The sequence below is a fragment of the Mauremys reevesii genome, linkage group 4 (assembly GCF_016161935.1).
Source record: "Mauremys reevesii isolate NIE-2019 linkage group 4, ASM1616193v1, whole genome shotgun sequence".
Classification (NCBI taxonomy): Eukaryota; Metazoa; Chordata; order Testudines; family Geoemydidae; genus Mauremys; species Mauremys reevesii.
Window position 1 is genome coordinate 43,180,933 of NC_052626.1, and position 15,572 is coordinate 43,196,504.

At 44.7% G+C, this 15,572-nt stretch overlaps 1 protein-coding gene across 2 annotated transcripts in view; it reads right to left on the reverse strand.

Annotated features, from left to right (window-relative positions):
• The window catches only part of LIN52 (lin-52 DREAM MuvB core complex component), a 74,770-nt gene that overhangs the window by 51,646 nt on the left and 7,552 nt on the right, over positions 1 to 15,572 (reverse strand). The window lies entirely within an intron of this gene.

A 15,572-nucleotide genomic window follows, 5' to 3' on the forward strand; every position in this document is an offset into this window, starting at 1 on the left:
ATCAGACCCATTCCATCACTAAATCCCCATTTCACTGTGTCTTCTAGATGCAGAGGTACCCCAGAGCAGACTCAAATTACTCCTTCACGGCGGCAGGCATCAGGAGCAGAGAGGAGACACTAATGACCAGTACACGGGATAGAATCTTTACTGATGATGATACCTAGTTCTTGTACAGTGATCCCAAAGTACTATACAAAGAGGTCAATCCTCATTTTACAGATGGGGAATGGAGTCACAGGGAGGGCAAGTGACTTGCCCAAGGTTATCCAGCAAACCAGCAACAGAGCCAGGAATTGAACCTCATGTCTCCTGAGTCCCAGTCTAACGCCCTATCCAATAGGACACAATGCCCTCCTGCAAGCAGGTCCAGCTAGCCATATTGTGAGAGAAGAAACTCTCCTCCCTCCTGGCAAGAGCCAAGACCTGAAGGAAAATATAATTTAGGGAAATCAATATACAGGTAACCCTGCTGTGATCAACACAGGTAAAGCGTTGGTTAATGCCGGGGCAGGGGAGAGAAGCTGGAGGAAACTAAGGACACTGGGGGTATGGACCAGCCACAAGGGCCCAAAAGCCCTTGTCAGAGCAGTCTCTCAGTTTTTGACATTCATTCATTAACAAAGCACCAGTTAACAGCTGGCTGAGCTTTTCCCCACACCCCCTTCCTTTTCTGACGTTAATATGTGAGTGGAGTAGGCCAAGTGACAGGAGGGCCCTTTGAAGATAGAATGTCAGAACATGGTGCCTGAGATCACGTTCTCCTTCCCATGACATGTATATGGCAACTCGGACCATCTTGTGGGACACAGCCCACTCTCACACTTGCAGGGCCTCCTGCCACAGACCTCTGCTCTAGACACTCCCACCTCCACCACCAAGCTCCAGCAGGGATTGTGGGACATGCTCTTTTTCTCAACTGACTGTAAGGCTGGGGCAATTGTAATGCAAGGTTTCTGTCATACTTAGTCCAAAATAGAGTGCTTAGACAAGGTAAGACAGTTGTTCCTGGCTCAGGTACCTTTTAACTGTGGCCTTTATAGATTCCTGAACTGGTCTGAAAAATCAGCTGTCTCAGACAGCAGCTACAAAAACTGGGGAAATGTAGGATATTTGCACAAAGATCAGGAGTAGAGTATGCCACTTGTAACTAAGCTTTTAGTTAATAAAGTTACTAACTAAGCATCATTCAGTGATAAAAATTATGCAAGGTACTTTTAAAACCACTGTTATCTCCTCCACCTATTAGGCAACTGTGCATGCCATCATCTGATTTGTGCACACAATTGGCACACTCAGCTCCTGGAATCACATGGGCAAAAGTGTCTGATTTATTTGAAAAGCTGCCTTCTGTAGTGTCAGGATTAGGCTTCAGAATCAACAATCATTTAAAATGAACAGAAGAATTTAACATCTCTCCAGTCTGAGCTGTTGTTTCAGGCTATCTAAGATAGTCCTACATCAGTGCACGTTTAGAGGTTATTTACATAACCATAAGTCCTTATTTTTAAAAAATGAAAGCTTGCTTTCTGCAGAATCTGAATGTGTTGTGGCAATACAATAAATAAACCAAGTAGCCTGGATCTGGCCTGCAGGCTGCATTTACTACTGCATTTTTGAAGTTACTTTGAACCCTAAGAATACAGCAATGTCAGAAAAAGAGCCAGTTTTCATTTTGTTGTTGGGGTCGGGGGGAGGGGAAATCTTGATGTAACAGGGCCAGAAAAATATCCCCAAACTACAAAAACTAACAAAAAGAGGTTCTGCCTATACAAGTGATGACAACAGGCATCAAATAGAAAATAGCAAGAAAGAGAAATGACAGAAGTTTGGATGTTTGACACATTTACAAGTGTTTTAAAGATTTTTTCCTTTTTTCAGACACCGAGAGCGTGCACATCTCCTCCCACAGTCAGCAAAGAGCCATCAATGGCTGGTTTAGGATGCAGTATTAATACTCTACACTGAGACTCACAACAGCATTCTCCGCAAAGGAGTAGGGGGCGGGGGGGAGGGTGTCCAGAGTTTTCTTGATGCTTTGAGAAATATTTATTCCACTCTTCATGAGGCAGAGGAAGAATACTCCCAAAGCATCCATGCAATATTATGTACAGTATTTTTGGAGGATACAGTGGTTACCTGGTTACTGTATTTCCTTTGTGGTAAGAACAAAGAATGTATGCACATGTGCAGTATCATATTTGATAACATTAGCAAACTGTATCCATCCTCTCCCCCATTTTTGCATTCAGGAACAGTGTGTGTTCTCTCTGTTTTCGGCACTTACTGGGCAACTCAACCACCTGCTCAAAACAAACAAAAAGACCTAAACCAAAAAAAAAAAACTTTTTTTTTTTTTTTAAATAGCAACCCAAGGTCCAGGCTCAATTTCCATCCCCACCATTGCAACCTAATCTCCTGGCAAGTTAATGCAAATCAAAGCGAACACTTCTCTGCCACTGGTAGCAAAGTGTTTCTTTCCCAAGAGAGGCCTGTAAAACAGGACAGTCACTGACAGCAGTACAATTACTGACACAGATACAGACTTTATGGACATGTTTATCTCCGCTGTAAATCCACACTCTCTCTCCACTCCGATTCATGAGTCATAAAGAAATTGCAGATAATGAAAAAGTTGGAGAAATTTACAGCATGTCGGAAACCTCAGACAGCCAGAAGAAATTAAAGAGCTGACTGAGGATAAATCACACAGGTACAATTAAAACTTCCCATACCTTCTTCACTTCCAAACTGGCACACAATCCAATGGAGATGATGAAAAGTTGAGGTCATGACTCCTCTGGCTGTAATAATTTTTTAACTAACTACATGTCAAAATTAGCCAATTCACAGATCACGTGTGAATGCCAATTTCAAGCTGGCACTCTGTCATCTCAGTCTTCCAGTGGGAACTATCCAAGAAGCAATCCTGTCTGTAAACCATCCTAACTGTGACGAGCAGTAAATGAAAAGGTGATTTCCTTGTCCAAGAGCCCCTCTCACCATACCACTGTGCATTAAAATAAGACAGCAGATCTCTAGTATCGTGGGAGGGAAATGGAGAGAGAGATTCAGAATCAGAATGAAGGCCAAGGTTTCTTGTTTCAAACAGACACCATGGTTCTCAGTCATTATGGTGATGGCAGCCATACAAGCAGATGATAGATGACCTATGGTTCCTTTCACCTCTTTTCAACCATCCAAAGGCGATATAAAGAATGGTTGCACACACCAAAGTGAAAGCAAGCTTTATTAACCCAACACTCTTCCCAGGCAACCAACTGAACACATTAAAGTTCATATCTCTAAGAGAAAATGTGACAACGGCAGAATCACTTTAATTGACAGGATAATAATTCCGGGATTGCTGCATGTGGTTTCAGATCAGCCATATTTTAAGCCGTAGGTGAGCCATCCAAGATCAGATCCACATTTTGGGCAGAAAGAGTTTATCCTCTTATCTTTGCTAATTAAATCCCTGTCAAACTAACTGCATATTACAGAAATCAAATGTACAAAGAGGGTCATTCTGTTGTCTTAAAATACCACACCAGCTTCAATCATTATAACATACAATACAATCTTTTCTGCACAAAAAGTACTGTAAACTCAGTGTTAAATAATAAACAGAGTAAGGGAGAAAGAGGTTTCAGGAAAGGCTGAAATGAGATGACGAGTGACTCCTCCGTGAGGCAGACAGATGTAGGGAGGCAGAAAACAGGAGCGGCAAAGGAGAAGACTCTTGTTGAGAGTGATGGTACTATGTAGAAACTCAGAGATGACCCTTTCTTCACCCTAGCCTCCCACTGCACTGCTGTAGATCAACCCACTATGCAACAGTGACTATGAATAAACAGCATGCTCTAACAGTAGTCTTTCTATTCTGTAGATACTAAGTGCCTCCATGAACAACCCCCCGGCAAAGGTTATGACATAGTACAGTCTAAATAGGAGGGTGAAGATACGTGCATAATCACATTGGCCCAGAGATGCTGAGGCCACCAGGGTCTCCTTTGGGCAGGCGGAGGGGGGGAGAGTGACTGCACCAGTCAGTGCTTCCAGCATATTGCACCTCTCAACTCTACTCACTACAGATTCACTAATTCCACCCAAACCACATGCTCTTAAAAAAGGAATGGGAAGGGAGGGGGAAAAGGGGAGGATGGGTCAAGGAGTGGGACATCTCCGTTTCCATCTGCTAAGAATTAATCAAAGAGTTCTAAGAGGTCAGACCAAATCTTTTCAAATTTCTTTGAGGTTCCTCTTCTTGAGGCCCTTATCTGCTCTTTAGCTGCCAGGTCAGCCAACTAGCTGTGCTAAGCTTCCATACCTGAAGGCTGTCTGCTCTTCCATCTAAGCAATACAAATCATTTGGCTACGAGCCCTGCTCTATAGAACCAAGCTCTCCATGAGCTGAAGTGTTCCCAAGATGATGGGATACATCCCAAAAGCAGTTCTGGGAAGTAATTTTTAAAAGGTATCCATTCATATGAATCCTCGTCTACTCTTAGCCAAAAGGACTGTATCCTGAGACAGCCCCAAAACATGTGAGCCAGTGTGGCTCTGGGAGACCCGGAAATCCAGCAGCTGTCTGTTTTAGCAAAGGCCCAGGCATTGTAACTTATGTAGGGGCCAAGGTGAACGAAATATAATCTTCTACAATGAAGGCTGATTCAGTAGATCAATTGTAGCATTTTTATTGTTTTGCAGGGAACTTCCCCATCGTCTAGGGCTCAAGGACATACACAAATCTTTATTCCAGGCCTCGTGCAGGCAATCTAAATTAGGGAGGGTCTTTTGGGCCAGGAAGTCGTAACAGGATGTAGCTGGTCAGGTGAACCTATGGAGCACACTCCACTAGAATATGGATTCTCTGAGGCTCCCAGTACAATAGGCCCAATATGTCCTTCAAGAAATGCTTAAGCTGCAGGTAGCGCCATGCAGCTGAACCAGGTAGGTTGTATTGTTGAAGTGCTTGGAATGACAGAAACTACTCCTCTGAGATCATCTGAGACACCCAAATTTCCCCTTATCCATCCAATCTCTCCCCATTAACAGTTTATTGTCACTACAACAAGGAGTTGCTCCAAAGTACAGCATAAATATGTGAGAAGGAAATGAATTTAAATTTTCTAGCTAAACTTGCCCAGGTTTGTCTGGTAGCTAATATGGTAGGGGATATTTTATGATCAACACGGTGATAGGCTGAACCCAGTACTTCTGCCAACAAGAGTAGATGTACCAACTCTCATTCCAGCAGCACCTGAGGAGAGGTCTGCTCTGTTGTGTTCTGGAGCCACAGGGCTAAGTACATTGTATTTTTTAATTTTTGGTGTTCTTAGCAGGGTGCAAGTCACAGCATGGTACTTTATGGGCTTCCAGCAAGCAAAGGCAGATGCAAGACTACACAACTAATTTTCTAGGAAAATGGGTGAATTACTACGAATCTTCCAATTCACCCTGGTCTCTCCTCATTAGATCTGGGTCTGCACTTGGGTGGGAGACAACACAGACACCATGGCAGGTGGATCTCCACGAATACCCAAAGTAAACAGAAAGACCTCCCTGGAAGTCTAAGTGCAGTGTAGAGTATGGTGACTCAAAGTGACACAGTGAATCTGTAGACCCCAATGCAGTGCTAGAGGGCACTCTGCAGCATACAGTAGTAGGAATGACTCAGTGGGGGCCGCTCTTCTTTCTGGTTGAGTATTCATCCCAATGTCCCAACACAATGCTAGGAGTGATATGCGGCTGGAGGGGCCACCTTTCAGTAAAGACAAATTCAATAGTTGCTAGCTCAATCTTTAAAGCTTGACACATTAAGAATGGGCGTCCTTCTCTTCAATAAACTAGCACTGAAGAATTGACAACAAATGTACTCATCCTGGCACTTACCACTCTCCCTGCTCCCAACGTGTGATCCTGCCCCTTTACACTAGCTTCTTCCCCTCTACAAGAATAAATCCTCTCCTATAGCTCCCAGTACAGCAATTAAGTAGTCTCATTTCCCCAAGCAAGTAGGAGACAGCCTGCTCTTCAGGACAGATTCCAAGACTACAGCTTTGGCCAGAGAAATGTACTACCCTCCCTTGCAGCTTCCTGCAGAGAGGAAAAGGAGTGGGGGCTGGCAGCAAGCAGTTTTCACTAAAAGGGACAGCTAGAGGGAGAGGCTCTTTGGAGGGAATACGAGATTCAGTGCAGACAGGCAAGAGTCCCCTCTGTCTATCCCCTACCCTATCTTCCCCGAAACTGACAGCACCCCCAAGTGAAACCCTGGAAGTCAGAGCATCCCCTGGGGATGTGTCCGACCCCTAAAGATTTGAGAACCTAAGACCCTTTTTGCACGTGTTAACTGTGATGTCCCAGCCTCCTTGCAGGTTAGGTAACATTCTGCTTCCCCAAATGCCCTTGTACTTTAAAGATATAGGATTCTTCACTTTGTCTTTCCCTATTGTTAGTAATGAAATATGGGTATTAGATAGCAGTGGCATTTCCTAAGACCACCTGTGTCCAGTTTAATCAATGATCCAACTAGGTCAGTATCATGTCTCCAACAAGAGGCTTCAGAAAAAGATGTAAGATATATTAACAAAGATATAAGGAAGAACCTACCCCAGACAAAAGATTTTGTTCCTAATTCTAGGTAGCACTTTCTTGGGCCGTTTTTTAAAAGATCCTAGGTAACACCTACATATTTTCCACATTAACCATACAGACATTAATCTTTTGAGTCTTGCTAAGTCTTGGCTTCAATAATAGCATATGGCAGAGAATTCCACAAGTTAATTAGGCATTGTGCAGAAAGTCAAGAGTGGCTACATTTCAGCAGTAGGAGAAGGTATTGTTTGGATTCCTAATATGGGGAGAAATCAGCAACATGGAACACAAAGGTAATAATTGGAGATATACCAATCTCCTAGAACTGGAAGGGACCTTGAAAGGTCATCGAGTCCAGCCCCCTGCCTTCACTAGCAGGACCAATTTTTTTGCCCCAGATCCCTAAGTGGCCTCTTTAAGGATTGAACTCACAACCCTGGGTTTAGCAGGCCAATGCTCAAACCACTGAGCTATCCCTCCCCCCGAACATTCTTAGTGCAACTTGTTTTATTTACACATACATATACCAGTCATGGAAGAGAGATGGTCAAATGGGACCCAGGCAATCCCCTCCTTTCATGAATCTCCACCCAAAAACCAGTGTCTGGCTCCCAGGGAGCAAATCTGCATCGAGAACTGACGCTAGTTACATTAACAAATAGAAACTCACAGCTTTCCCAAACAATCTGAATCAGAAACCACCACCAGAGCATTCCTTCGGAGACTAAAAATTTGCTGGCAAACTAAGAAAAAGAACTTTTTAAGACTCTGTGCAACAGTACCAGCTGGTGATTCCTGCCACACCATTTAGTAATGTTTATTACTGGCCCTGCCAGGTAATTCATAGAAGCACTGGGCTGGACCGCAAAGATAATTTGAAAAAAAATAGGAAGGAGGGTAAATGCTACATGAAGCTTCTCAACTTACTACTACAGAATATTTTGGATCTGTAAAGATCTTTAGCAGTATTGTTGACTGTGCTATAAAACATAAGCCCTAGGAAGGAAGAATGAAAGTATACATGAGGGAAAAGGACATCAATCCTAGAAACCCACGAGATAAAGTACAGGTTATGTTGGGGTTTTTTTTCCCCCAAAAGATCAGTTCCATCCTTGGATTTTATAAGCCAGTTGAGCAAAAAGATGTAATTCACCTCTTCCAAACTGTTCGGAGCACAGTACTAATTTATTTTAATTATTTGTATTACAATAGCACTTACAACAGAGGTGGGCTGTCAGCCTCTGAGCTCCATCCAGTCCTCCAACCCATCCAACACTTTAGATCATTTTATTTAGTTTGCCCTCAGATGGGACTCTCAGTTCCAGAAAAAAAAATTAAAGTGATCTGGCTGGCTGAGGGGTGCAGTCTCTGAGGGCATGGCTACACTTGCAGATATAGAATGCCAGGAGTTAAATCAGCCCTCGGAGACCACAACAGGGAAAGCAATGATGTGTGTTCACACTGCCAGCTGCAAGCGCAGTGGCGTGGCCACATTAGCAGCTCTTGCAATGTGACAGAAAGCAATGCATTCTGGTAGCTATCCCAGTGTGCAAGTGGCTGCATCGTACTTTTGAAATCGGGGTGGGGGGCGGAAGTGGGTGGAATGTGACAGGGAGTGTGTTGCGTGTATGTGGGGGGAGAGACTGTATTTTGGGCAGCAGAGTGTCAACATGCTGTCTTGTAAGTTCAGACAGCGGCAGAGGGAAGGGGGAAACCCCGATATCAGCCCCCACCCCTGCCTCTCTCACACACACAAATCGCCTGCCTCTGCAGCAGGAGCATTCCACAGTAATGGTTTGCTTTGTCCCACAGCAGATAAGCATGCCGGCTGTCAAAAACAGAGCTTTGAAAGGGGATATTTGCATGCCTGTAGCCAAGTTCAAAACAATGACAAGAGTGGCCTCTTGACTTCAGGGGATTATGGGACATTTCCAGAGGTGAATCACAGTGCAGTGATGCAACACGTCATCCACACTGACACCGGGCTGTTTCAGCCAGGGCGCAGCAAGCTTTATCCTTCTTGTGGAGGTGGATTACCAGGAGCACTCCAGCTACAGAGTCCAGGTGCTCTACGTGCCTTGCCAGTGTGGATACCTCAGGAGTTAGAGCACATTAAATCAGCCCCAGGCACTCTAACTTGCAAGTGTAGCCAAGGCCTGAGTAAAGCTGCTGGTGCCTCATACAATGCCACTTCACTCCATCTCTGCCAATAGAGGGGCAGTAATTCCTTCCCAACTGGCATAACAGAAGGGCAACCAAGCCAAACCTCAGGGGTATTGCAACCTGACTCATGGGCTCTTTCTCCTAATCCCGAGCTCTGCCACAGGGAAGCAGAGCTGAAGCAAAGACCGTGAATGGCAGTGAAAACACATTAAGATGTTTTTATTGTTGATATTTTCATTTATTAATCCTCTAGTCTTCTGCATACTAAAAAAAGGTTTGTGAAAGATGTATGTTTAAACTGTTTCCCTCAATGCCCATTTAAAGGCTGTGCTGCAAGGGGCTTTTATAAACACTTCGCTTTTTACACAGTTAACTGTATGTGAACATGCTGTATTATAATAAAAAAATCTGAGTTATGCAATTGTAAACTATGTCTACCCGGTGTGGCACTCTGTCCCCCTCTCATGGTGATTAGGCCGAATAGGGATCCATGACTCTGTTGCAGTCTTGGCTAAGATATCTGGGTCTTTTAACTGAGATAGTGGAGGCTGATGAATTAAGCTCCAGATCGCCCAGGTTCGATCCACACTACCTACAATCCATCTAGGGGCATTTGCCTAAAAACATGTAGCTCCTAAAAAAGTACAGCTCACTAAAGGTTTTCAATGGCCCATCTCTGAGCTAGACACAGAAAATGCTCCATGGTACTTAGAGTATACAGACACACAGAACACTCCACTATAGCATTGGAAAGGGGGAGTTTCTATTAAAATATACAGAGACTGCTTTCTTCTTTTTCCCCAAATAAACAGCTTTTGCAAGTATAGGATGGCTGCATTTAACAAACTTTAGTCACTCCATTTGATCACTCCAGTTTAAGGATTTAATGGAAAATAATTCAAGGAGAGTATTGTACCCTTTGTTAAAAGCTTCACTTTAAGTTAAGCGAAGCGCAGCTCGCCCTAGTCTGAGCCCTGGCTTTATACCTAAAACACTGGTGATAAAGAAAGAGGGAGAAACAACAATGCAGCAAATTCACCTTTCAGTCATGCTGGGAACTGCTAATCTAGAAACGATGATGTTATCCATACTGTGAACAGTTTGCAACGGTCAAACCACCATTCACAGTGAAACAATTTTCAATTATGCCTCAAATCATTTTTCAATAAATTGCAAGTCTGTACCACAGATAACACCTAACATCAATGCTGGTAAAGGAGAAGGCCCTGGACATACATCCAGAAGATATACTGGTGAAGTGAATTGTGCTGTCACCCCTCACCCCCAAAAACTGCCCAATGAAGTTAAACTACAGGTTGATCACATGGGGATAGATGCAGCTGATCCCAATAGGAGAGTCCAGCTGAATGATCTACATTAGTGGTTCCTAATCTGGAAGTTCTGACATATGTTAAAGATCATGATTTTTTGAAGACAGGAACATTTCTCTCATCTTCCCCAATTCTTTCAGCCAATGGAAGTTGCCGAAGTGTTTAAAAAAAAAAAAAATCACCCATTGGAAGAGAAAATTCAGCTATAAAATGCTAACGTGATTACATGAGAACAGGAGGTTATAATGAAAACTGCTTTGTAACATCAACTGTAGAGGTTGTGACAAAATACATGGATGTTCGATAAGTTCCTCTTTTCTTTCCAACCTTAAGTTTCATATTTCTTTGCAAGGACCTCCCATCCACACTAATACCTCCAGTAGTATTTATTGAGTCTCTTCTTCAGTTGCTACTACAGCTCTACCCTGATATTACGCTCCTCTGGAGACAAAAACACACCTTACTGTGTTATAGGTGAAACGACCTTATATCTAACTTGCTTTGATCTGCAGGAGTGCACAGCCCCACCCCACCGGGAGTGCTGCTTTACTGCGTTATATCCGAATTTGTGTTATATCAGGTCACGTTATATCGGGGTAGAGGTGTACTTTAGCTTGTTTTTGCAGATCAGGTGACCCACAACAAACAATATTCAAGCTAAGGATGTACAACAGTTTGTGTCATGGTATTAGACTAGTTTCTCATTATTCTCTATTCCAGGCCTGCACAACTCATAAAGCGGCGAGGGCCACATTCCTCCAAAGAAAACAGCTGAGGGCCGAAACCTCCTGGCCCCGCAGAAACACCCCGCCCAAAGGGTCGCCCAGCCCTGCAGAAACAAACCCTCCTTCCCCAGCGCCACCCCACCAAAACAGCTGTGGGCCAAAAAGGAAGGTTGGGGGTGGGGAGGTTTTGATTTTAAATCAACCAGGGGCTCCCAGCTGAAGAGGTGGCTGGTAGCCCTCAAGGGCAAATTAAAGGGCCCGGGGCTCCGGCAGCTGGGGGAACCCGGCAGGGCCGGCTCTAGGTTTTTTTGCTGCCCCAAGCAAAAACAAAAATTGGCTGCCCCCCGTCCCAGCCCTGGGCTCTCCCCCCCACACACCCCCTGCTGCCCCAGCACTGGGCTTCCCCCTTTCCTCCCCACCACTGCCCTCCCCCCACCCCGCTGCTGCCCCAGCCCTGGGCTCCCCCCCACCAGTGCCCCCCCCACACACACACACCTCCTGCCACCCCAGCCCTGGGTCACTGGTAACTCGCTCCCAGGGTGGGTCATTCAGCAGGAATTTTGGATGTGCACAAAACACAGACAGGATTGGTTCCCATATGGTTACAGAGCTGCAGTAAAGTGGAACAATTTTCAGCTTGTGTGATTGAGGATATCTGGAGGCATATTATAAGACTGTCCTCCATAAATGAGGAAAAGTTGAGGTGCCTTTATTATTCTTTTGTTCCACTCTTTCTTTCTATGGGGAATTTGCCAATGCAATATCACTGTCTTCCTTTTAAACAAACAAAAAGGCAACAGCTGTTAAAAATAGCAATTCCAGTCCTAATAAGCATTTCTTGCTCAATTTTATCCTACTTTTTCTACAGCAAGTTACAGTGGATCAGTATATTTAATTTGGGAGAAATGAAGTAACAGCTGCCCAAACTGAGCTTGAGCACCCCTGAATTTTGAGGTGTTCAAATCTAGAAGGCAGGTGCTGGGGGGGCGGGGCAGGAGAGGGGGCTGTGGGCTCCGCGGGGGAGCATGGCAGCAACGTGTCTGGAGCTGCATGGAGCCAGACACGCTGGTCTGAGTGGCACGGTAAGGGGGCTGGGGTTGGAGAAGGGGTAGGGGTTCTGGGGGGCAGTCAAGGGACAGGGAGCAGGGGGGGGTTGGATGGGGCAGAGGTTCAGGGGGGCAGTCAGGGGACAGGCAGCAATTGGATAGGCATGGGAGTCTCAGGGGTTCATCAGGGGACAGGTAGGGGGGTGAGGTCCTGAGGGGAATTTGGGGGGGGGGGGGGGAGATCTCAGGAGGGGGCAGTTGGGGACAAGGAGAAGGGAGGCTTAGATAGGGGCTGGAGTCCCAAGGGGCAGGGGTCTCGGGAGGGGGCAATCGCAGGCTGCACAGTGAGGCTCCGCGGGCCTCATGTTGTACAGGCCTGGTCTATTCCTTTAAGTTTTTAGTTTTTTGGGTCACTAGTGCCCATTGCAAAGCTAACGTCATTGAGCAGTTTCCATGATATCCAGGTCTGTTTCCTGGACAGTTATGACTAATTCAGACATCATTAGCACGTATGACAAATTTAAAGCATTCCTTCTAACATATTGTCCGTTGAATTTCAACATGTTGCCCTGTTAAGAGTAAGTTAGTTGGTCACATGTTATGGGGGAAAAACAAGACCAATGAAAGCCAAAGAAGGAGAGACCTTGGAGGAGTGTGGCTGAACAACCAAGTACAATTTACTCTATAGCAATCACTTAATATTGGAAGGACTTTGAGGATGAGACAGCCTGGATGGTACATTCAGTCTCATGTTACACCCCCTTTTCCATTTTTAGAAAGGGGAAAAAGTGTGAAACAGGAAACTACAGTTACTACTTACACTAATTTCAATCCAAAGTAAAATTCTGGAGTGTGATACAAGGACAGACTGACCAAATGGTTGACAGACACAGGAGTTATAAGTGGGTATTAGCATGAATTGTATGGGTAATTATCCCTTATCCTGCTAATATATTAAGAAAGTGGATACTGCCTATCCATCGGTATAGGTAGTATTTACACTGAAGTGCTACAGCAATGCAGCTGCAGGGTTTTAAGTGTAGACAAGCCCTCACTTAAAGGACAGGGGGGAGGGGTAGAGAGAAGTCAGTGAACAGTCCAAGGCATCATTCTTACTCTCCTATGAAGCAATTTCAGTTGCCAAAATGCCACAAAGAACTCTTAGTCTCACGCAGGAAGTACTAACCCAGGAATATGAACGAAGTGTGTGGGGAGGTAAGTATCTTGAGAAATATCTTCTTCCAAGTGGGAAAACTAAGGTTGAGCTGAAATGACTTTTCTCCAAGGTATCACAAAGAATCAGTGGCAGAATCAGAAACAGAACCAAGGAGTTCCAACTCCTAATCCCCTGCTCTAGCCACTGGATAACACTCACTCTAAAGAAATATGGCTTGCATTTACAGTAGAAACTCAGAGTTACAAACAGCAGAGGTATGAACTGACCAGTCAACCACACACCTCATTTGGAACTGGAAATACACAATCAGGGAGTAGCAGAGAGGGGAAAAAACCAAACAGTTCAGTACTGTGTTAAACATAAATTACTAAAAAATAAAAGGGAAAGAACCATTTTTCTTTTGCATAGTAAAAAGTTTCCAAGCGGTATTAAGTCAATGTTGAGTCGTAAACTTTTGAAAGAAAACCATTGTGACATTGCACTCCATATGCTTAATGGAAATATGCTTATGAGTATGAATATGATGTAACTGGAATATACTTCATGCAAAATGTCTCTTGTAAGATACCAAAACAAAGGTTATACCCTACTGAATATATTCCTCCTATTTGTATGCATGTATCATTCTTGTATCTGAAGGTAAAAATATGAAATATAACTCAGGTCCTATTGTAATTATGCAAAGTGTGGCCCATTAATGGTGGTTTAGCATCTTGATGGCTCCCATTGACTAGGACAATTAGTTGTAAATGGCTCGGTTTACTTACAAATCTTCCTGTGTACACATGGGCCAGCCCAGGAAGAATGGAGGTTGGGATCTCTCAGGACATGTGATCATGTCACCTGATACTGGAATCCATTTTAAATATAGTACTTTTCCATTTAGAAGGAGGGGTGGGGACCCAGAGAGACAAAAGATTCCTGCCCTGTGCCAAAGCTATAAGGGGGAGTGGGGGAGGAAACAGAACAAAGGGGGCTGCCAGTCATGAGGAAGCCCCTGCTATACACCCAAGATGTTTGCTGGAACTAACACGCTCTGTACCAGGGGAAAGGATTGGGCCCAGACTCGGAAGGAGTCTAGTCTGTGAAAGAAGCTTATTAGAACATCTCGGAGTGTGAGATTTTACCTGTAAACAGTTTCTTAATGTATTAGGCTTAGACTTGCATGTTTTTGCTTTATTTTGTTTGGTGACTTACTTTGTTTTATCTGTTATTACTTGAAGCCACTTAAATCCTACTTTTTATACTTACTAAAATCACTTGTTTATTAATGAACCCAGAGTAAGTGATTAATACCTGAGGGAGTAAACAGCTGTGCATCTCTCTCTATCAGTATTATAGAGGGCAGGGGCGGCTCTAGCAATTTCGCCGCCCCAAGCATGGCGGCACGCCGCCGGGGGCGCTCTGCCAGTCGCCGGTCCTGCAGCTCCGGTGGACCTCCTGCAGACGTGCCTGCGGAGGGTCCGCTGGTCCCGCGGCTCTGGTGGAGCATCCGCAGGCATGCCTGCGGGAGGTCGACCGGAGCCGCAGGACCAGCGGACCCTCCGCAGGCATGCCTGCGGGAGGTCCACCGGAGCCACCTGCCGCCCTCCTGGCGACCGGCGGAGCGCTCCCCGCAGCATGCCGCCCCAAGCACGCTCTTGGCATGATGGGGCCTGAAGCCGGCCCTGATAGAGGGCAGTCAATTTATGAGCTTACCCTGTATAAGCTTTATACAGAGTAAAATGGATTTATTTTGTGTTTGGATCCCATTGAGAACTGGGTGTCTGCGTGCTGGAGATAAGCGACCTGCTGAGTAGTTTTTGGTTAAAAAGTCTGCAGCTTTGGGGGTGTGGACCAGACGTGGATCTGTGTTGCAGCAGGCTAGCGTGTCTGGCTCAACAAGGCAGGGTTCTGGAGTCCCAAGCTGGCAGGGAAAACGGGCTCAGCAATAATCTCAGCACTCAGGTGACAGTCCCAAGGGGGTCTCTGTGACCAAACCCATCACTACCATAACATTCTGTTCAGAGTTATGAACATTTCAGTTATGAACAACCGCCATTCCTGAGGTGTTTGTAACTGAGGTTCTACTGCATCTCCTCTATGACTGGTTGCCCCTGCAAATGTAAAACATAAGGGTGGACAAGCAGTCTCCCTTCTCATTATTTTGCAGCAGAGGCAGCTGTGGAAGAGTGTGTAGGCACACAACACAGTAATACATTTACTACAGGAATAAGCTTTAATGCAACATCAGGATGGAAGCTGAAATCCACAAAGGTTGAGAAATTTTAAACTTGAGGTTCCTGCAACATTAACTCACATGTGTCTATAACAGACATGTTTTAGACAACTGCGTAATGACATTAAAATAAAGTACGCCTCTTACCAGAGAACGGTTTCCTAATGCACTGCTGCTGCTTTCCCAAACATTTGCAAATCCTAAAAATATATATACTTTTCTAGCTAAAGAGAACTGCAGATCTGGATAGAGCAAGTTAAATGTCTGAAAAGAGGAAATTAACTATGAAGCCATTAATGAATGTCTATAGTACTT